Genomic DNA, 24,019 nt, shown 5'->3' with positions numbered 1-24,019 from the left:
GTAATATCTTTAAATATATAGCCTAGGAAGTGCTCCACTTTGTCTAGTACTTCTATGATCATAATTATTTCTAATAATATTTTCTTTATTCCATATTAAATATACTTTTAATTATGTTAATATGTACCTTGAACCATAATGGCATTTGTTATTTCTTCTTGAAAAGACAGCATGATAAGAGTTAAAGGAATGTGTTCACTGGGACATTGAAGCCCTGAGTTGATGATCAGTGAGTGGAAACATGTTCTTTCCTCCCTGGTTAGCATCTCACATAGCAGTGGTTCCTTCAGTTGGCAGTGGTGTCCAGACAGAAGCTTTCTGGAGGTTCCCCTGGCATAGGGGCAATCAGCCTTGGTCACAACACCACTTCAGGAGCAGCCATCATTAGAGATGTTGTGGGGTCCTAATCTGGAGGAGACCAAAGCATTGCCAGATGTTCTCAAGCTAGCTTTTAGGAAATGAAGTGTTATAATCTAGATGTCCTCATTCTCCTTGTCTTATGAGCACAGCCTAGGACACCCTCACGTAACTCAGGATGAGTAGTTCTGCTCCTCTAGGGAATCCCTATGAGACCAGAAATCATGACACAGCTCAGGTAACTAGAGAGCTCCTCTCCCTCATCATCCACCCTCCCTCACCCTTGGGATACAAGAATATATTTGTGTTGGCATTGTTCCAACAGCAGCCCTGGGTATCCTATAATGGCCTAGGGTAGAACTATTTGATCCAAACTCTAATAGTGACTCAGATTACATGTATTTAAGCCTAACACTAAAATAAGAACGTGGCTTCAAATGAGAGGTATATATTGGAAATCTCAACAATGAGCTAAGAAAATGCTATCAAAGCTAGTATTTAAATAAACAGGCAAATGGATACATTTTTAAATACAAATTTTATATTTGAAATCCCAGAATAAGTTAAGAAAATTTTATAAAAAGTATTATTTGATCATAAATAAATAAATAAGCAAAGAAATAAGTATAAAGGAGAATCAGTTTGGGAAATGGAGAACATTTCTTCACTCACCTTTCCTTGCTTCATCCTTGCTTTGTTTGGGAAGGTGTTTGGTATGTGTGTATATGCAGGTTTTGCATTTCCCAGTTGTCACCAAAAACCCAAGAACAATGCTGTGATGATTGTTTCCTAAAGAGGCATTCCTACAGGAAATTGGGCTGCACGGGAGGAAAAGTATGTGTTTCCCTGAAGGAAGTGATTGTAGAAAGCTAAATCTGGGAAACAAATCATGAAGAGTGTATAAATAGACTTCTGGGCCTTTGCATTTGAGTGGTGAGAATAGTACCTTTGGTCCCAAGGAAAGCAATTTCTTTTGGACATAATCCTTAAGGCATGTGAAAGATTCAGGTTTAATTTTAAAACCAGTGCCTTCATTCTTCCCGTAACCCACTTTCCCTAACCACCTGAACACAGGCACATAGACCACAACCACCAACATCATGAAATTCACAAATGGAAAAAATGACTTCCACTTAGAAAAGGAGTGTTAGGAATCTCCATTGGTTTAAGTCTTAAATGCTATTTTAAGTAAATTTGGGTGGGTTTTTTGTTCCTTACCAAAGAATTGACTTCCTATGTTAAAACTTGCTTGTGTTGGAAATGATAATTGAAACCTTTTTGAAGATGCATATAAAAATATACTGACAATCAAAGTTTAGCAACTAATGGAAGATTTTATTGGGAGCAAAACTGAAGATTTTTAATTTTTAGCATAGATCACATGAAATACCTTCCTTTATGTATTATTTAACAACACATTTGTAAATATTGAATAAAATAAAATGAAAAAATATTCTTAGCCCTGTGGCTTCAGAGAACAGAAAGTGGTCTCAGTGACTCTTCCCAGCTCCCCATGTTTCCATATAAAGCCATAGGAAGCAGGGAGATGTTTCATGAAACATACTAGTACTAATGTCCGTGTCAGGCACCAGCACCGAAACCCTTCCTGGGTACCATGTCTTTTAATGATGCCCTGTACCTACCTTAATGGAGGTGTCTGAGACTCTAGGCCTTCATAAGTCCTTCCTTCCTGCTCCAGAGTATGATAAAGCAAAGAGGGAAGGTGAGCTGCATGGAGTGCATGGTGTGTGCACATACCACAGGGACATTTGGAGCTCTTGTTGGATTGAAGCTTACACGAATGGATCAATGGGCTTCCCTGGAAACTCTTAGTGTCCATCTCACTCTTTTCCAGTCTACTGCACTATCCATTTATCTGTAGTCCCAATTCTCTTGCCACAACTACACAGGGAGTTCTCTGAGGTCTTCTGATCCCACCATCACAGTTACCTACAAACCCCTACACAGTCAGGACCCTGTTGACCTCCTGAACTCATCTGTTACTGACTCCTTTGCTCAAAGCACATCAGCCACCTGAGCTCCTTTGATGTTGGGATCTGGATATGTAAAACCCTGCCTTGGGGCCTTTATACTTGCTCTTCTGCTGTCTAGAATACTCTAGCTATTGACATGACTGTTCTTACTGCATGTGTTTCTCAATCACCTCCTTGATGTGCACCTCATCTTCCCACTCCTAGTTGGCATTCTCTTTCTCCTTTCCCTGCTTTATTCTTTCTCCTTTCCCTGTTTATCTATTTCTCATAGATAATCTTTGATATCAGATTATGTGTATTCAACTATATGGCTTGTCTCTCTCAGCAAGATGGAAGTTCCCTGAGGGCACTTTGTAGAGTTCATTACTAAAGCTCAGTACCTGGAACCTAGGGGCACAGTAAACATTTGTTTGATGAATTATTTTATGTTGCGCAACATGAATACCTGCTCATCGTGGGACTTCTCATCTTTTCTCTTCATACCATTGAACACAAATAAAGTTGTATAATAAGTATATCTTATTCACAGTTCAGAAATCATGATGATATAAATTTTAGATCTTGAAGGTTCAATAGAGATGATCTGAGTTTCTAGTCCTCACCTATGTTTTTACTGTGTTGTCTGAGAAGACTCCTAAGGGTATTCCCATATTTAGGAATTCTTCAATATAATACAATAACCATTCCTACACGTTGCACTAAGAAAAGCATTGCAATTATTTGTAGTCATTACAACTAACCATAAAATCTGAGTCTGGTTCCCTAAAAGAGACTGGAGAAGAGAATTTAGGAGCACAAGATATAATGAGGGAGTATTCATTTGTGGAAACCTGTAAGAGAAAGAGGAACACCATATAGGGAAGAAGAAGGATCCACAAAGATATAGTATGAGGTGAAGTCTGTGATCCACAGGGCCACAGGGTCACAGGGAGAGCTGTCTTGCCCTTCAAGGAGCATAGGCTTAAGTACCTTGTTAGTCACTCATTGGCTTCCTGAGGGCTGGGAAATGGTAGATAGGCAGCTTCCCAGGCAGTTTTGCCAGCACAGGATAAGTCACTGGAGAGACACACAGTCATAAACCCTCAGCTGTATTACTCAAAGCATCCAGGAGACAGGTACACTGGCTAGTGAAGGAGATCTGAATGGGAGATGCCTATAGGCTCTGCTACAGATGGTCTCTCAGTAAGGGTAGTTTGCTCTAGGTTATAGCAGTAGTTCTCAGTGTGTATCAGAATCACTTAGAGGTGACTTGATGCCTCACTCACCCCCAGAATTTCTAACATAGTAGACCTGCGGTAGAGTGCAATGATTTCTTCTAACAAGTTCTCAGGCACTACTGATGCTGGTCAGTGTTTGAGGACAAACTTTGAGAATCACTGGGTATAGCATACTGAAGATTGCCTAGAAGATGGTCTCCAACAAGGGACACAAATCTTACCTTGAAAGATATTGCAAATAACATAAATCTCTACTGAAACATTCTTGAAGAAGAGGCAAGCTTGTGTGTACACTATACCACACTTAGCAAACTTCCTAGGAAGTAATTCTTAGATATTGTTTCTCTCTTCAACATTTCACTCAAGTGACCACATCTTTCCCCACACTCTCTTCATGTTAGCTACAAGATGGGCCATTCCTGAAAGAGTTGTAGCATGCAAGAGTGTACTATAAACATGACCTTGAATTTGCTTTTATTTACAGGGAAACAAGCCAATTGTAAATTTCTTGTTCTATAGAGATTAGGAGCAAATTATTTGTGATCCATCTCACAGTTTATGGAAATAATAGTGTCTCAGCCTTTGTTTTATAGATGATGATTAAGGGGCACCAAGGGAAGTAAGCCTTTTAATGTTTTGCCCCAGAGACCTTATCTAGAAGGCTAGAATTTCCTCTTCCCTCCTCCTCCTTCATCCTCATTCCTCTAAATCTGATAAAAGTGGAGATTTTAGAGATTGGGGTTTGTGGATGTGTGTGGGGGGGGGTGGTTGAAAACCATGCTTAAAGAGAAGGAGATGAGAAAAAATTCTAATCACATTAAGAACTAGTCCAGAATAAAGAGAAAAAAATGATGTTAAAACTAGATAATTTTATTTGAGTGGAAAAGCCTAGCAAAAAAAGTGCTCATCTTATTGAAAGATCAGCTCTAGGGCTCATCAGAACATTTATTATTGTTAGAATTTTTTTTAAATCCTCTGGGATTTTAATTTAAGAAAATTTCCTTCAGGAGTTGTTATTTGAAAGGATGCCATCTAAAATAAACTCAAGTTTCATCTGCAGTTTTTCTGTTTGGAGTGTGGACTGCAGCCCTCAATGTGTCACAAGATGTAGCCCTGCCAGCAGGATGAGATGAAGGAAGGAGTAGGAAGTATTCTGTGGTGGCCCAAAGTGGTGGTTTATGTTCATTTTACTTAGGTTCTGGTCACTATTTAATAGGATCAACAAAACTTCAAAATCAGATATTAACAATCCCAAACGCCTACCATGGCTGGGCAGGCAGCATTGCTAAGTGGAGGTCAAAGGCCATAAGAAACGAGCAGAGACCACTGTGGTCCCCTTGAGGGTGCATTTCCTCTTCAGCGGGTCCTGGGGATAAATGAGAACCTGAAAATTAGGATTTTGTTGTGAAATTTTATAATGAAGACACTGAATTGCAACATCCAGATTAAACACTGCCTATTTTTCTTTTTCTATCCAATTTCATAATGAAGATCCATTCTCTCAACCTTTGGCTGCTGCTTTTGTAGTTTGCTGCCTCCTGGGGAATCTTATCACCAACTCTTTGAACCATTTATTTGAACTTATACTGTCTTATAAGTTCTGCTTTTATTTGAACTTTGAAATCATTATTAAAGTGTCTCTGTATCCCCAACGAGGCTGTAGTTTTCTACTCTTTGAGCACAGTATCCAGTCAAATATGCTTCTGGGTTCCTCGGAGTGGCTCATGCCTTGATAAGAACAGAGCAGGACTGCCGTCCTTCACTTTGGTAGCACTGACTGTCAGACATAGGTGTTTATATCTTTGCTCTCATTCAGTCCTTCTGGTGGCCCTGTAAGCAAGCCAATATCAAACATGAGGAAACCAATGTATAGCAAGTCTGCTGACTGAACAAGGTGAACTAGTCATAAGGCGGTAAAGTGGCACTGAAAGTGACTTGGACCTTGTCGATCCTTACATGAAATAGACTATGCTTCTTTGCTTGGTAAATTGGAATTTTAAATGATGAATCAATGAGTATTCAAATTAGAGGAGGGATTAATACACATCCATCTTGTGACTTTTAAACCAGGCTAATTGTTATAGGGACAAAACGAATAGAGAAGCTGGGAGATGAGATATAATCAAAAATATTAGCTACCTCTTCTTAGCCACAAGATATTTTTAAGAACAGATTCAGCTGGGTTTTCTAGCCAAATAAAGCATACTGTGTTTCGTCAGGGAAGGGCTGGAAAACAGTGTATATTTCACATTATGTATTGCACGCAAGTTGATTTTTTCTCACATAATTTGTTGTAGGGTGTTGCACAAACCTCCCAAAGCAAAATGTAGTATGGAAGAAAAACTACCAGTTGCCTCTGTAGAGAAAAAGTGATGAGAATAATAGAAAACTTGGTTTGTGTATGCAACTATTATTTGTAAAGAAATGTTGGCTATATAACATTGGAATATATTGGTTTCTTATATTTATTGGAATTTTCGATTATATGATACCTTTACAGAAAAGTATGTAAAAGCAGACATTTCAACATTCAGCCTCTGAATGCATCTCAGAGGAGGGTAGAGTCACTTAACCTGGGATTCCCTGTGGGAGCCTTAGCATATGTGGACTTCAGAGGATACTGCCACAGATTTATTATTTTGAAACCCTTAGCATTATAACTTGGGTCATAAATATTACCAAAGGGCTTTTTCCTTCGTTGGTGATGCTATTTGGAGGTATTGAACTTTTAGGAGGTGGAGCCTAGTAGAAGAAAGTTAGGTAATTGGGGGCACAGTCTTGCAGGGGATATTGGGACCCTGGCTTCTCTTCTTCCTCTTTTTCACTTTCTGGTAAATGAGGTAAAAAGCTTTGTTCTACCACATATTTCCTGCCATGATCTGCTACCTTGCCACAAAAGCAATAGGTCAATAGACCATAGATTGAAATTTCTGTGACAGTGGGCCAAAATAAATCTTTCCTCCTTTTAAGTTGACACTCAGGTATTTTGACACAGTATCAGAAAGCTGACTGACACACTTGGCTTTCCTTGGTTCATACAGTGCCTCTCCTGTACCTGGCCTGTTGTCATTTCTTCAGTTTTTTCTAAATCCTTTAAATATGATAAGCCTTCATTCTTTTCCTTTTTATATTCTTCCAACCTTATTAAGCCTGAGGTCAGGAGAAAGTAGTTCTTCTGCAACTCCATAGACAGGGGTGTTACTACAAAAAAATACCAGCACACTCTAACAACTTCATACCCATGAGGTAGGGGTTAAGGTTTACAAAACCAGTTTTCAACATGGTCTTGTAAGCCCTATAAAGGTGGTTTAGAACCATAACCACCTGTTATCTTATGTTTAACTTTGGGCTTTAACCAAAACAAAGGCAGAAATAATTCTATTTTAATGTAGCATGTGCAAATCCTACTCTACATGTAGGTGTCTAGCAGCGGTTAATCTAAGTATTTGTCTGGGAAGTATCAGTTGTATGTAGAATTGTTTGGATTATTCCTTCTATTTATCTCCAGTCCCACCACCTTCTCTACATCCTACTATCCCATTATGCTTTGACCTTTTCTTCTATTCTCTTCTCCCTTCTGGAAAGGAGGCATTTTGACCACATTGAGAGACATCAGTAGGCAACTACTTTTCATTTGCCATATAAAAAACTATTTAAAGTTACTAAATTAAGAAATGTTTTAAACTTTAAGTCACTCTCCATGGTGACATTATTCAGGTTAACATTGATTATTGAAAAAATAACCCAAAAACCCAAAGGGAACATATTTAACTATTCTCCCCAAATTCAAAAGATCCCTTGAGATTTGTCATATGCTGAGTTAAATGCCTCTAAAATCAGAGGCTTTGGTTCTGCTGCAGTTTCTGTTTAATCTCCTGGTTTTGCCTGAAGCCATGAAGTCGACCTCAGAGCAGATCCTCTCTCCAGCCCTACTCCCCAAATGAAAACCATGTGCTGGTGTGGGCTTTCTTTGTTTTTCTTTTTCAAGTTCTTCTCCATTATTTAATGTAACTATTTAGTAATGCATAGATCTTAAATAATAAGTTTCACATCAGCTGTTATCAATTAAGTCACATTAACACAACCACTTGTTCTCAGAAGCAAATTTAACTCTGGGCATGTTTAAAACTGATTGTAACACCCTGGAGAAACTAGAAACTCTTTGAATGTTTACAAGTAAAACTGTACAAGGCAATACATGAAAATAATATGTACATGAAACACTTAATACTTGCACAGTTTTTACCCCTCTTTTCTTTCTCCCATAGAGGCAATTAATCAGTCTAAATTCCCACTGTGAATAGTGCTCCTTCTGGCCCTCGATTAAGAGTTGAAAAATTTAATTCACACCAAAGTTCTATTACAGTCCAAAAAATCCAGATGGAAATCACAGGTCTGCACAAATAGAGACTTGAGGTATCTCTGCCTTTAACACGCCAGGAGCTAGGGTTGTTTGGAAAAGAATTGCAGGGGATTTACAAGTCACACTTTCAATTCTACTGAAATAGTAATTTTAAAAAATGATATCTCCCCTTTCTTTTACAAGTCAGCCAACTTAGTAATACTAAGTGGGTGATTCTTGAGTATTGTTCTTTCCAATTATGTAGCAAATGATACTCAGCTTATGGCCAGTGGGGCAAGCAGAGCAGAGGTAGGAGGTAGGAAGGGGACCTAATCTGTACAATGGCAGAACATCAGGCCTGCCTTTTGATGCCTTCTTAAGACCCATTTCTATATAATGTTGTCCTCTCTCCTTCCCTTAAGGATCCTATTGTCTTTGACTGCAGGATGAAAGAAATGTCACCCATTAGTAAGTTCCATCAATGAGCTCTCCTTATTCCCACAAAAGGAACATACCAACAAACTCAACTCTCATTTCCCAGCAAGGATTCTCTCACTAGGAAAGCAAATGAACTAAAGTAATGTACAATCAGATAACTGACTCACCCTGATTTTCTATCTTTCTATCCATCCATCCATCCATCCATCCATCCATCCATCCATCCGTCATCTATATATCTCCATCAGAATATTTCCACCTACAGCAGCTCAAACTCAATGTGTCTAAAACTCACAAGTTTTTCTTGGCACCTCCTGTGTTTTTTCTCTTGGTAAATGGGCAAAGTATTCTATCAAGTTGCAAAGGAGATAGTCAGCCCAGACTTCTCCCTGTCCTTACCTTCGTATTCAGTTGTCAAGTCCTCATTTTACATCCTACCATATCTTCCTCTGATTCTCTTTCAGTTTCCCCAGATGAGTCTTGGGAAACCTTCACTCTCATCTCCTGCCATGTGCTTACTAGGCTGTTCCCAGCCCTCGTATCTCAACCTTGCCTCAGCTAAGTGATTCTTCATGTACCACTTTTGTGTAGTTTTCTGCCCTCCCCAAACTTCCTTTGGGACCCTGTTGTCTTTTTTATTCTCAGATTGTACCCCCAGTGTGCATCAGTAAAATAAGGATTGCATTTTATAGCAGTTGTCATTGACTTCTCTGTTTTCCTCACTGAGGTCAGAAACATTTTCCTATTATTCATCTGCCTGTCATTAGTGCTGTGCAGAATAGCTGTTTATTATGTGTTAGTTGAATGCATTGACTTGACTTGGGCATTATAAAAGATAAACTTGTGAACTCAACAGATGAATTGGGCGGAGGATATGTCCTTGGTTTCAGCATATTGCTTGACTCTGGTTGACTCTCAGTAAATTCCAGTGGAATTCTGTTGAGTACTGAAACAGAGAGACTGGAATCAGAACAGTCATCCCTCATTTTTGATTCCAGCCAGAAGGCCAGAATAATGGTCATTAGCAATGAGAAACACTGGTGTGGTTTGCTAGGACTTGTTACACATATTGTGTCTGAGCAGTGAGAAATCCAGGAACCCAATCAACTGATTGGCATTTAACTACGCAAAGTATAATCTCTACAGAAGCCCCAATCCATGATTTCAAAACCTTAACTCATTCTAATGTCTACTTTTATTTCTATGAATTTAATTATTCAATTAGTCAATCTCTATTAAATTCTTGTTGTATTTAAGATAATAAAATGATAGGGTTTAGTAATGTTTGAACAGAAAAAGCTTGAAATATGATATCTGAATACAAAAAGACTTAGTCCATAAATATTATTAGGATAATTGGCTGAGCACTTGTGAAAAAATAATTTTGACTATTACTTTTATTAAGTATTTCAATGTAATAGAAGAGAACATAAGTAGTTATTACATACAATCAGAGAAATCATGAGCCAGACAACCAATGGAGATCATTTAATTATATAAAAAGTAAAAACTTAAATATTTTTATATTTAAATATAAATATAAATATATATTAAATATATTGATTTAATGCACCACATATGTAAAGCTAAGTACTATATTTTATAGAATTGAAGATGTCAATTGTATGATGCAACACTATTTTATAAGTACCATTAAAAAAGGAAGAAAAACAACTACTAGTTAATCCCTGAAATGTTTTCAGTTGTAAAATGTGTTTTGATTTTTAAAGATGTTAAGTTGTGGAAGAAAATTTTGCTTTTTGGAATTAAAGAAATATTATAGAGACATGGAAAAACAATACCATAGAAAAATGTCATCTACTCACCTCTAGCAGGAAAGTAATTTGGTGCAGTCTTTCTGGATGCAATTTGGCAGTTATGTACTCAAATTTTTAAAACATGCATCCTTTTGACCCAGAAATTTTACTTCTTGGAATTTATACTGAGGAAATAATCAAGAATGTGTAGAAAGATTAAGCTACATATTTGTTCATTGCCATAATATTTATAAAACCAAAACACTGGAAGCAATTGAAATGCACAGAAATCAGTGATTAGTTGAATAAATTATAGCATGTCCATATCAGTGAACCATCGTCAGTATTTAAATATGATGCTGCAGATGAAGAGTAATTGGCACCGAAAGATCTTCACTGTGTTTTGATTCCAAGATTTTTTCTTAAGTACATATCTGTACATGTAGTTATAGATATAGAGATATGAGTGTACAGAGAAAAAAAAATCTAGCACTAAATTTATATTAGAGGTAGTTTCTGAGAGTGGTGTCATAATGAAAATTTTACTTTTTCTTTTTTAATCATACATTTTGTTTTTTTAAATAATCTGTAATAGCACAATAATGAAAACTTATTTTCTATTTAAAACAAAGGTGTAACTTTAACAGATATGAAAGATTTTTTGACAGTGTAAGGGGAGAATACAAATGAAAATGTTTGAAATAAAAATAGAAGCTATGCTTTTGATTTTGCACATTAGTGCAAAATTATATTCCATGCAAAGCAATGAGCATTGTAGTACAAAAACTAGTTAGTTTCATCTTACTGCTGCTTTAATAACAAGGCAGTTTCCTATTTGTGTCTCATGCACATATTAAGACTTTAATCCCTGGAACTATATTCAACAAAATCTTGTGAAAATTTTAGAAACAAATTTTGAGAAGTAATCAGGCACTTAAAAATGAACAACCATGCAGTGTAAGCCGACCCTGAGTGTCACGTTTTAACATCTGTTTTTCATGTTGTGATATTTATTTGAGATGTGGTATTATTAAGTAATGAGGAAAATATCTTACTGTTACCATAGGTAACAGGGCAGTAACTTGAGGCTGATGGATTGGCATGCCTTGTCTATATAATGTAACTCAAATCAAGTCATAACATTTTGGCTATAGCTTTCATCTGTCAAGCATTTATACACTTTTTTCTCTGATAAATGAGCTGCTAGGCTTTCTGACTGGTTAATAATAGTCCAATAAAATGGGAGAGAAATAGCTTTTGACCTTCCATTTAAAATTGCTATCAACAATAGGGAGATTTAGGTGTACCAGTAAACAGTTTAAAATGATTCTGCAGTGATTTTTTTCCCCCAATGAAAGAACTTTGAGTATTTTAAAGAATACTTATTGAAATGGATTCTGCATACTTGTGCTCAAGCCAGTGTCCAAACTATTTGCCACAAACTCTGGGAACAAGTTCTTATAATATCAGAGACTGTAGAAATATTCATTTATAGTCCTTCTTCCCAAAGACTATATAACATAGAAAGAAAAAAAAAAAACGTAAGAAAGTATAGACCTTTTTGAAAAGTAATTGAATATACTTACTTTAGTTTATAAGGCTAAATTTGGAGATTTTCTGTGCAGCATTCCTAAAATGTAAATTTCATTATGTTATTGAATGTCAAGATTTTTCAGTGACTCTTCATTGTCCTTATGATAAAGTTCAAAGCCCCTAACACAGCTTAGAAAGTCAAATGTGATCTGGCACCTGCCAACCACCAAAGGCCCATCTTTTTCTATTGGCCCCCTTTCATCCTTCAGAGTATCAACTGTACCCTGCACCCTGACATGTGGGCCATTGCACATGCTGTTATTTCTAAAACTGTCTAGCCATATTTTCCCTTCCCTCTTCTTCAGTCCTCCATAGCCCAATCTATTTCCAATTCTATTCCAGGCTCTTTGTTTCATCTCAAAATTACTATTACAGCAGTCATCCCTTGTCCTTGGTTTCACATTTTGAAGTTTCAGTTATCCATGGTCAGCCACAGTCTGAAAATGTTAAATGGAAAATTCCAGAAATCAACAATTCATAAGTTTTAAATTATGTGTGAATTCTCTGAGTAGGCTGATGAAATTTTGTGTCATACTGCTCCATCCTGTCTAGGATGTGAACTATCCCTTCATCTAGCATGTCCACGGTCTATTTATTACCTGCTTATAATCAGTTAATAGGAAAAAACAATATGTTTAGCACTTGGTGCTATCCATGGTTTCAGGCATCCACTGGGAATCTTGAATGTGACCCCTTCACCTAAGGGGGAGCTACTGTCTTCTTTCTCTAACTCTCCTGCTGGTCCAGCTATCTGGTGCACATTAGGCCAGCTTCTTCACTTCTGGTCTGTGATTGCATTTGGGGGACTCCAGGTCTGAGAAGTCCTGTGCCATAGACTTCAAAATATGTGGAACTTCTACAAGCCACCAAGTCAAGAACAGCAAAGCAGAAAAATGGGCCAGGCAACAGTTTGTCAAAGTCCACAACAGGAAACTCAAAATCTGAAAAGTGGGACAATATAGAAGGTAAACTGGGGTAAAGTTGAGAACCTAATGGATAAGATAAGGTGAGAGGCAATAAAATTGGATGAAGCAGGACTAGAACAAGCACTTCACAAGCTCAAAAAGCATCCTGGATGACATTCACTTAGGACAAACCACACGTAATTCCAGTGTGACAACCATAAATTTAGCTTCTAATCCCCCACACTGCCAAATGTGACCTTGGGTAAGTCATTTCATTTTATAACATGTAACCCATTGTTAAGTTCCAGACTCTCTGAGCCTAAATTTTCTTGTCCATCAACTGATGAATTTGGGTTAAATCTGTTAACTATCAAAACAAGCACACAAATATCCAGAGGTACAAGGGGATATGACAGGGGCTTACAAAGCTATGGGATTAAAAACATTGCATCTTTTTAGATGTGCATTAATTTTATATAATTTTATTTAACATCAGTTTTTAATTCATAGAAAAAGGATATGCTGTGGGTCAAATGCAAAATTTAAATATTGTTTTATGATGAATGTGAAAATATGATGAAATTTTCTTCATGATCAAGCCTGTGCAGAATTTTCCTTCAAGTCTCCAAGAAACCCCTGTTTATTCCTCTCCACTAGTTGGGGCCTTTCAGTGGACTTGCTTGGGAAGCAGTAACTACAGTAATATTCATATTCCTTCCAGCCAAAACCAGAAGTTGATAAAAAATAAGATTTGTTTTTTTATATTAGCTTTGCTAACGACAGTATTCTGCCTATTTGAAATCAGTAAAATAATAACTTTCAGAAGCTCAAATGCCACTTATATGTGTCATGTAGTTTTTTTTTTTTTTTTTTTAATAAAGCACAACTATTACACAACAGTTTGAAATGGAAAAAAAAAACTACCTGGTGTTTTGACAATATGAAGAAAGTTCTATAGCATTAGAAGATTTTTAAAACACTGAGCTCTGCTTTTTGTCTTTCTGGGTTTTATCTGAATTTATAACAGTGGGATTTTCCCCCTGGCTTTTTATGAACCTTATCTTACAAAAAAACACAGCTAAAGCTAATTTTTCCAAATACTTAAACAATGAGCAAACAGGGTCTGCTAACAATGTGACAACAATTGGAACTTTGGAATTTTTTTTTTTTTTTTTTTTTGTGGTGCTGGGGATTGAACTCAGAGGGTCTCAACCACTGAGTCATAGCCCCAGCCCTTTTAATTTAAGTAATTGTAACTTTGGATATGCTCACTCCAGGGAAGTGTTCATGCAAGGGCCTCAGATAGGCAGGTTCTGGAGCCAGTCTGTAGCAGCTCTCTTCACTCTGAGGATGTGTTGATGGATTAGAGGTAATAAACCAGATTATCATGAAACAGAGCTCCCATTTTAAACTATGCTTCATTCAAAGGACACTCATTCAAATTGCATTTTTTCATCTCCTTAGAGGTATTCACTGAATGTTATATTTAAGCTCTTTGAATAGTTTGCTGTCTGCAACAAGGGTGGCAGAGAAGGAATGCTATCAGAGCATCTCACTGTGAGACATAATGGTGAAATGCTGCAATGCATGGAATTTTATTTGGGACTGCAATTTAATAAATGATGGACTATCTCTAGGTCAAATCTAGTCCAGATCAGTCACTACCATCTGTCACCAAGCTACAGCCAACTGGCAGCTGGTGGTGGCCATTATGAAATCCATTAGTAATTCCAGTTCATTTCTTAATTAATGGACATATTTATGCACAGAACATTCCATAATTGACCATTTTCTTAAGTGTCTTCATTCTGTTCCTGTAACCTGGACATTCTTTGCCTCTGAGGAGTATGTCTTCTAGTTTGCAGTGCTAGAGTATGGGGATAAAGTTTCTTCTGTCCCTCTTTATGCATACGTGTACAGTCTGTGTAGGGATGGTAGGTTTTGAAATTTTAACATAGCTTGAAGTTGAAAATGTGATTCTCAAAGAGACTTCTAGAGTTGGAAACATTTCAAGAGTGTTCTTTCATGAGTGATTTTAGTATTGCACACATATATTCTGGGCCCGAATGGAAGACAGTCTTATAGAAGGCTATGACCAAGGGAAGAAAACCTATCCATTTAAATATTAGAAAAGCTGGCCTGTGTTTGGAGTCATTTTTGCCACCAATTTGTTTTTAAATTACAATTTTAAATAATCTCTTCCAACAAAAATTGACAGAATAGAGGATTTCCTCTTTTGAGGTTGCCAACAGGCACGTTTTGCTACCAGTAAATTCTCCCAAATAATAAGGATGATGAATAACAACCAATTGGGGACAAGAATTAAACAAAAAAGGCTGACAGCTGTGAAAACAAAACACTCAGCTCTCAATTTAAAGAAATCCTTGCTCATGCTTATACTGTAATGTAGGAGAGTTTCTTGGAAGAGTCATAGTTTTGCTCTATTTTTACATAATAAATACACATATAATCAAGTGAAAACAGACCTTGATGCAGGACTCAGCCATTCCCAGGCTGCAGAGACATTATAGCTCATTTAAATGCTCCTCAAGAATGTTGGCTCATTCAATGCAAAAACAGTCATTTTTAGACCAAATATAGTCACTTCCAAAAAGCAGGCAGACCAGTTGCATGTAGAACTTTTAACTTCTTCACTGGTAGTTTTGGAACCACAGTGGCATAATCAAAATCAATCAATCAATCAATGGAATGAGCAAGTGTTCTAAATGCATGTGGTCTATCCACTCTGGACATAATGGCCTTCAAGGATCTCCAGTGAATCTGCCTTTTCTTAATGTTTGTGGTTGTTGTTACAATTTGCATATAAATTGTCCCCCGCCCCCAAGCTCCTATGTTAATGCAGAAATGTTTCCAGGTGAAATAATTGTATTATAAGAGCTGTGATCTAATCAGTTCATCCTAGTTTAAATGGACTGACTGGGTGGTAACTGTAGGCAGATGGGACATAGCTGCAGGAGGTGGATCATGAGGGCATTCCCTGGAAGGATTTATCTTCCCTGCAGCTCCTTCTCTCTGCTTCTTAATCCAGCAATGAGCTGAGTGGCTCTCCTCCATTGGACCCTTTCTCCATGGTGTGTTGCCTTACTGTGGGCCCAGAAAACTGGAGTTGGCCTTCTATGGACAAAGACTTCTGAAACTGTGATCCCAAATAAATTTTCCATCCTCTAAGTCGTTCTTATTGGGTATTTTGGTCACAGTGATGCAAACATTGACTAAAACAGTTCTCCAAATAGGACTTTTACAGACTGAATTACAACAGGCATACTCTGGATCTGGTTGATTGGAATATAGATGCTTTGAAGAAGATTCAGGGCCACCTGGGCTGGAGTGGGAGTAGAAGACTAGGGAGCATTCTGTTTGGAGCTTGTACCTTGTGCCTCTGATGAATTGAAACACAAGTTATGTGTAGTCCTCCTGCCAAGGCAAATTTCTTCAAAAAAGGAATTAGCTATATTAGGAACTTACATCAGATTCAAGGGTCAACCTTTGTCTTGGTTTCTATAAAACTTGCTAATGGTTTCAATTCAGCAGGTAGCACTAGTAGTATCAACTATGCTCATGAAATTGTTCTTAGTGACTACATAGACACACCTTTCTGGATTGTGAATGAATGTTGTGCAAGACTTAGTCATTTATTCACTGATTCCTCCATCAAACACATAAGATGCACAGAAAGTTAAGAAAAATCCTGGTCCAAATCTTCATGCCACTTTGTACCTTCTATAATATGTGGACATAAAAGCACTACATAAGGGTAAAAATGTAAATCAAATGTGTAAGATTCCTGGCTGATTTACTTAAATCAGCAGTGATTAGATTGAAACTGAAAATGCAAAGCAAAACAGAAAAAAAAAAAAAAAAAAGAAAAAGAAAAACCCAAGCCCTCTTACTGTTGCCGAAACCTCTTCAGGATGACTTAAAAACAAATCACAAATGTATGTAGAGTACCACCTTAAATCTGTCATTTGAAAAGCTGGTCAAAACATATAATTTAGCCCTCTTTCTAAGATAGTCAACATTTTGAAAATTATTGGCTTAGAGAAGAAATTATGAAAATTATAATATGAATTATAATAGTCCATACACATTACAGAACTGTTGCTCATGCATGACCTGTCATTTCAGTGAAGCTAGAGAAGAGTAAGAATGTCCAGAAGTTACTTGGTCTTCTACTTCCAAAAAGCTTGCATTTGGAAGTCTACATTTGACTGAATCAATTTAGACAAAATAATTAGCAACTAGTTTTACTTATTTTGAAGATGATGTATTTTAGAACAAATCTACTCTTCTGGATCCTGTAGCCTGAAATGAAAAAGGTTGTAAGTAAAAATTTTCTACAAAATTTAAATAATAATGCAAATCTTGTCCAAAAGAAATTTTGGAGGTGGGTGGTTAAATATTATCTTTTACAAGTTTTATTCTTAAGGGTTAAAAGACCTTTTAGAAGGAGATGGGGGTGTAAGTAAATAAATATGTGGGTTACAAACACCTTACTATAAAATACAGGGTGGTAAAGCAATTTCAGAGACAGCTGACCAATACATTATTTAGCATAATGCCTGTAAAATGGGATTTTCTCTTAGTCTAAACAGAGAACAGTAGATAACTTTTTTTTGGTCTTTTTTTTTTTTTTTTTTTTGGGAACTGAGGATTGAACTCAGGGACACTCGACCACTGAGCCACATCTGCACCCCTATTTTGTATTTTATTTAGAGACAGGGTCTCACTGAGTTGCTTGGTACCTCGTCATTGCTGAGTCTGGCTTTGACCTCCTGATTCGCCTGCTTCAGCCTCCCAAGAGGCTAGGATTACAGGCATGTGAGACCATGCCCAGCCTTAGGAGTGAGTGGTTTCATAATACACTTTAATGGAATGTTCATTCCTTATGTAATTCTTCCCTAAGATGAGTTGTCATATTGCTATTTCTCTTGTCCTATCAGTTTCTTTTCAGATTGCCCCTTTGACGCTTTGAGGTTATATATTCTTTATATTCTTCTCAACCCATTTTTTTTTTCCAATAAAATGTCCGAATGACACACTGAGTCTTAGCTTTCAATCTGATCAAGTTATTTATAAACCATATAAATCATAAATAACATCTGTACTCTCAAGTAGTGTTTGCCATCTGAAACAAATCTATCAATAGTGCTGAGTAAGTGATTTGCTCCCGAGATCAGCACGCCTGGAGCCCAAATCCAGAAAGCAAACTGGTGGAGTTCTCTATGATTTTTTAAAATAGGCTATTCAAACTGCTAACTAACTACAATAACAAACTGCTGCTGAAGGCCTGGGGGTCATACCACTTCATCAGCACACCAAGTATGTGTGCATGAGTCTAGACCTAGGGCATTCAACTAGCACTAGAAACAAAAACTTCAATTTTAGCAGCAAGAGGCAAGTGGGCTGGAATCTTGGCCCCATCATTTCTTGTGACCTTTGAAAATGACTAAACATCTCTGATTTTAGTAGTTGAAGCAGATCTGAAAGGAGATGGTGGTTGTAGGAGTAGTTGATACAGTGCCCTTCTGGAGTGGTGGTTAATAGTGCTCATATTTGTCTCTGTCTCTGTCCCCCTTCCACCCTCCTTTCCCTTCCCAGCAGGCATAGAGGCAGATGCCTTTTCTTTTTCTTATTTTTTTCCCTTTTTGCTTTCATTACAGAAAGGTACAATATGCACAGATTCCTCAAATGATCATTAGGCAAGTGATCCATTCATTTTTTGGAATGTTCTATCCCCTTAAAGTCACAGTTCACTGAACGAGAATGAGTTTCATTTTTATTTAAAGAGAATAATTTTTGATACTGATTTATGGAAAGGGACTCCTAGTTCTGATTATTTAAATTTAATTACAAAACCATGGGAAATCTCAAATTTGTTTTTTAAGACTTTTTGGTTAAAAAATAAAAAGACAACAACAACACCAAACTACAACTTTACAAGAAACACTAGAGTTATTTATCATATAGGCTGTAATCCCATGAATTCAGACACATTGGGGACAGTGAACGCTTTGTTTGCATCTTCTTGATAGGAGGTCTTATTCACCTCTATCTCAGTGCCTACCACTTGATAGACACTTGAAAACAGTTGGTTGAACCAACAAATGGATCAATATGTATGGATTTCCTGTCTATTTCCCAAAACCATTAAAAGACATGTGTAACAAACACATGTGAAATAGAGCAATGAGATTAAGATAAGAAAAAGGAGATAAGACAATATATGAAGAAAGTGAAAAGAGCCAGGGCCTGGGATGAGATCACTTGAGCACTAGCTTTTCTCTAAGGCAAAATATGATCACATAATTGCCTGTATTGTTCTCTTAATCTCAAAAAATAAAGCCTATAAGGGAGACTTCTTCATATGGGGTACTAGCAAATGGGAGGATATTGTAGGTGGTTATTTGTATCTGTCTAGCATTCTTGGTGGTTCCTCTCTCCTGGTAAGAAGCTGGGGCTTAATGTAACGGCCCAAACTCAGATCCAAGTGGACAAGTGGTTTATTGATCCCTTATCTGAAGTCATTATAATGCAATTTGAATTTGTATTATGTATATGTTTATGTAAAATAAAATTATGTGTAAATACATATAAATTACATATATATATATATATATATATATATATGCTTAAATTATGTATTCATATTTATCTCATACATTAAAGGTGAATAAGTGGAACCAATTCCATATACATTGAACAGAAAGACAAATGAGAAAAGATAAAATATTAACAAATTTATTTATATTTAAGATTTGACGAAACAAAAGGGAAAAAAAAACATTTTAAACATCTATTTGACTACTCTAAAAAAGAGCCTTGGCTGCATTTGCCATTAGCCCATTTTTATAGCCATGTAAAAACTCTAGAAGTACTCAAAATTTTTGGAAGTTGCAATGCTGGACTTGAGAAGTAGGAGACCTTTCCAGTTCCTATTCCTCAACTCTTACTACAGCCAGGCCTTACTTTTTCTTCCCAAGGTGTATGCTACAGGTAGTCTTCTTATCTTCCATATTATATAGAATCTTGCTACTCAAAGTGTGCTCTGGTAGCATCAACATCACCTGGGAGTTTGATTGAAATGCAGTATTGGAGCCAGGTGCAGTGGCACATGCCTCTAATCCCAGTGGTTTGGGAGGCTGAAGCAGGAGGATAATTAGTTCAAAGCCAGGTTCAGCAATTTAGCAATGCTCTAAGCAACTCAGCAAGACACTGGCTATAAATAAAATATATAAAAGGTCTGGGGAATGTGGCTCAGTGTTAAGTGCCCCTAGATTTAATCCCCAGTGCACCCCCCCCCCAAAAAAAAATGCAGTCTTGGAAGACAAATCTCCTAAACCAGCCCTCTAGGGCATTTTTATGCCTTCTAAAGTTGGAGAAACACTGATAAGAGAAGGCTCTTAATTTTGAATGAATGGTTTAATTTCGTTTTGTTGCATATGGATATCCAGTTTTCCCAGCACCATTTGTTGAAGATGCTATGTTTTTCTCCAATGCATGTTTTTGGCACCTTTGTCTAATATAAGATAACTGTAATTTTTTGGGTTAGTCTCTGTGTCCTCTATTCTATACCATTGGTCTACCAGTCTGTTTTGGTGCCAATACCATGCTGTTTTTGTTACTATTGCTCTTTAGTATGGTTTAAGGTCTGGTATAGTGATGCCACCTGCTTCACTCTTCCTGCTAAGAATTGCTTTAGCTATTCTGGGTCTCTTATTTTTCCAGATGAATTTCATGATTTGTTTTTCAATTTCTAAGAGGAATTCCATTGGGATTTTGATGGGAATTGCATTAAATCTGTATACTGCGTTGGGTAGTATGGCCATTTTGATAATATTTATTCTGCCTATCCAAGAGCAAGGGAGATGTTTTCATTTTCTAAGGTCTTCTTTGATTTATTTCTTTAGGGTTCTGTAATTTTCATTATATAGATCTTTCACCTCTTTCATTAAGTTGATTCCCAGGTATTTTATTTTACTTTTTTGAGGCTATTTTAAATGGGGTAGTTTTCCTCATTTCCCTCTCAGAGGATTTGTCACTGATATACAGAAATGCCTTTGGTTTATGGGTATTGATTTTATAACATGCTACTTTGCTGAATTCATTTACTAGTTCTAGAAGTTTTCTGGTGGAGCTTTTTGGGTCTTCTAGGTATAGAATCATATCATCAGCAAATAGTGCTAATTTGAGTTCTTCTTTTCCTATACGTATCCCTTTAATTTATTTCATCTGTCTAATTTCTCTGGCCAGTGTTTCAAGAACTATGTTACATAGAAGTGGTGAAAGAGGGCATCATTGTCTTGTTCCAGTTTTTAGGAAGGAATGCCTTAAATTTTTCTCCATTTAGAATGATGTTGGCCTGGGGCTTAGCATAGATAGCCTTTATGATGTTGAGATATGTTCCTGTTATCCCTAGTTTTTCTAGTGTTTTGAACATGAAGGGGTGCTGTATTTTGTCAAATGCTTTTTCTGCATCTGTTGAGATGATCGTATGATTCTTATATTTGAGTCTATTTGATGTGATAAATTACATTTATTGATTTTCTTATGATGAACCAACATTTCATCCCTGGGATGAATCCCACTTGATCATGGTACACGATCTTTTGGATATGTTTTTGTATTCAATTTGCCAGAATTTTATTGAGAATTTTTACATCTATGTTCCTTAGAGATATTGGTCCAAAGTTTTCCTTCTTTGATGTGTCTTTGTCTGGTTTTGGAATCAGGGTGATATTGGCCTCATAGATTGAGTTTGGAAGTGCTACCTCTTTTTCTACTTCCTGAAATAAATTGAAGAGTATTGGTATTAGTTCTTCTTTAAAGGTCTTGTAGAACTTGGCTGTGTTTCCATCTGGCCCTGGGTTTTTCTTGGTTGGTAGGCTTCTGATGGCATTTTCTATTTCCTCACTTGATATTGGTCTGTTTAAATTGTGTATATCTTCCTGATTCAATATGAGAAAGTTGTATGACTTATTAAATTTGTTGATTCCTTCAATATCTTCTATTTTATTTGAGTATAAGTTTTCAAAATAATTTATAATTATTTCTGTAGTGTCTGTTGTGATATTACCTTAACCCCTATATCTCACCATGCACAAAACTCAACTCAAAGTGGATGAAGGACCTAGGAATTAAACCAGAGACTCTTCATCTAATAGAAGAAAAAGTAGACCCTTCATCATGTGGGATTAGGCTCCAACTTCCTTAATAAACTCCTATAGTGCAAGAATTAAAACCAAGAATCAATAAACGGGATGGACTCAAACAAAAAGTTTCTTCTCAGCAAAAGAAACAATCTGTGAGGTGAATAGAGAGCTTACATCCTGGGAGCAAATTTTTACCCCTCACACATCAGATAGAGCACTAATCTCTAAAGTATATAAAGAATTCAAAAAGCTAAACACCAAAAAAATAAATAACCCAATCAATAAATGAGCCAAGGACATGAACAGACACTTCTCAGAAGAGGATATTCAATCAATAAATAAATATATGAAAAAATGTTCATCATCTCTAGCAATTAGAGAAATGCAAATCAAAACTACTTAAAATACCATCTCACTCCGGTCAGAATGGCAGCCATTATGAAGACAAACAATCATGTGTTGGCGAGGATGTGGGGAAAAAGACACACTCATATATTGCTGGTGGGACTGTAAATTGGTGCAGCCAATATGGAAAGCAGTATGTAGATTCCTTGGAAAAATGGAAAGGGAACCCCATTTGACCCAGCTATTCCTCTCTTCGGTCTATACCCAAAGGACATAAAAAAGAGCATACTACAGGGACACAGCCACATCAATGTGTATAGAAACACAATTCACACTAGCTTAACTGTGGAACCAACCTAGATGCCCTTCAGTAGATGAAAGGATTAAAAAACCGTGGGATATATACACAATGGAATAATATTCAGCATTAAAAGAGATTAAAATCATGGCATTTGCAGGTAAATAGATGGCATTGGAGAAGATAATGCTAGGTGAGGTTAGCCAATCCCCAAAAAACACATGTTGAATGTTTTCTCTTATATAAGGTGACTGACTCATAGTGGGGTAGGGAGAGGGAGCATGGGAGGAATAGAGGAACTCTAGAAAGTGCAGAGGGGTGGGAGGGAAAGTGAGGGGTTAGGGGGTTAGCAATGATGGTGGAATGTGGTGGACCTTATTATCCAAAGTACATCTATGAAGACATGAATTGGTATGAACATACTTTATATACAAACCGAGATATGAAATATTGTGTTCTGTATGTGTAATAAGAATTGTGATGCATTCCATTGTCATGTATTTTAAAAATAAAAGCAATTAAAGAAAAAAGAAAGGCAGTTGGAGGGTTTGGTCCTCAGCACCACATTCAAATTTTTTTTTGAATGAACAAAAGAGGGAATGAATACATGAAAACTGCATCTTTAGTGTAGACATTTAAACATGTATTATCTGAAACTTCTTCTTAGAATTATAATATCAAAATGATACAGTGTGTTTTCTATTCTGGTAGAGAAGTACTGGCTTTAAACCTTCACCTCTTTTTAATCTTTAGAGTTTCTGTTTGCTCACTTTTCCTTCTAAACAAAATTCTACCTATAGGTGTTCAATATAACACACGAAGGGTCATAAATGACATCCAGCAATATGAATCTCTCCTTTCCTGTAACTTTTTCAAGCATTCACTTACAGAATTTCCCCCTTCATTTTCTTTCCCTTCCCTTTCCTTCTCCATGTTTAGCTTGTATATTTCTTAGTGGGAATCTTTTGGAATTCTATAATTAATTGTTTATACCTACATTGAAAGCTTGTTTCTCATCAGACTTAAAATAAAACCTGTAGATTCCAGAATTACTATGAATTTTTTGAGTTCCACACTCTTTTTATGGAGAAATTGGATTTTTCATATTTCTACTTCTTCAAATGCTCTTACAGCCCTTATTTTTGAGGATCCATTCTCTTTTCAGACAAGGTACCCCAAGAACGAACAAGAGAATATAGAACTTTATAGAGAAGAATAGTAAGCAGCTCCTGGTGAAATAATAGAAATCTTGGTCATCAAGAAGGCAGTAATTAGAAGACAATATAGAATTGGAAAGAGACGTTTGGCACTTGGTATTTCCAAGTCAGATCCCAATTCTGCCACTTAAACTAGCTTTGTGGCCTTGACAAATTATGTACCTTATCTATGCCTCAGTTTCTTTGTTAGTACCCTGGGACCAATAGAAATGAAATGAAATGATATGATGCCTGACATACAGTAGGTGGCCACTAAATGTTGGCAATTATTACCTAATCTGTATTTAATCTGCTTCCTTCAGGCACTAATACTTCCTTAGATGTTTATAAAGGTGAACATGTTGTTTCAGTCGAGTAAGTCATGGAGAAATGTTGCACTTGGAACA

At 36.7% G+C, this 24,019-nt stretch overlaps 1 protein-coding gene across 6 annotated transcripts in view; it reads left to right on the top strand.

Moving 5' to 3' along the window:
• Positions 1–24,019, top strand: part of SUGCT (succinyl-CoA:glutarate-CoA transferase) — a 728,181-nt gene that overhangs the window by 593,392 nt on the left and 110,770 nt on the right. The gene's annotated exons all lie outside the window — the stretch shown is intronic.

The sequence above is a fragment of the Spermophilus citellus genome (assembly GCF_964194105.1).
Source record: "Spermophilus citellus genome assembly, chromosome: 3".
Classification (NCBI taxonomy): domain Eukaryota; kingdom Metazoa; phylum Chordata; class Mammalia; order Rodentia; family Sciuridae; genus Spermophilus; species Spermophilus citellus.
This window is presented reverse-complemented; position numbering and strand designations above follow the sequence as displayed.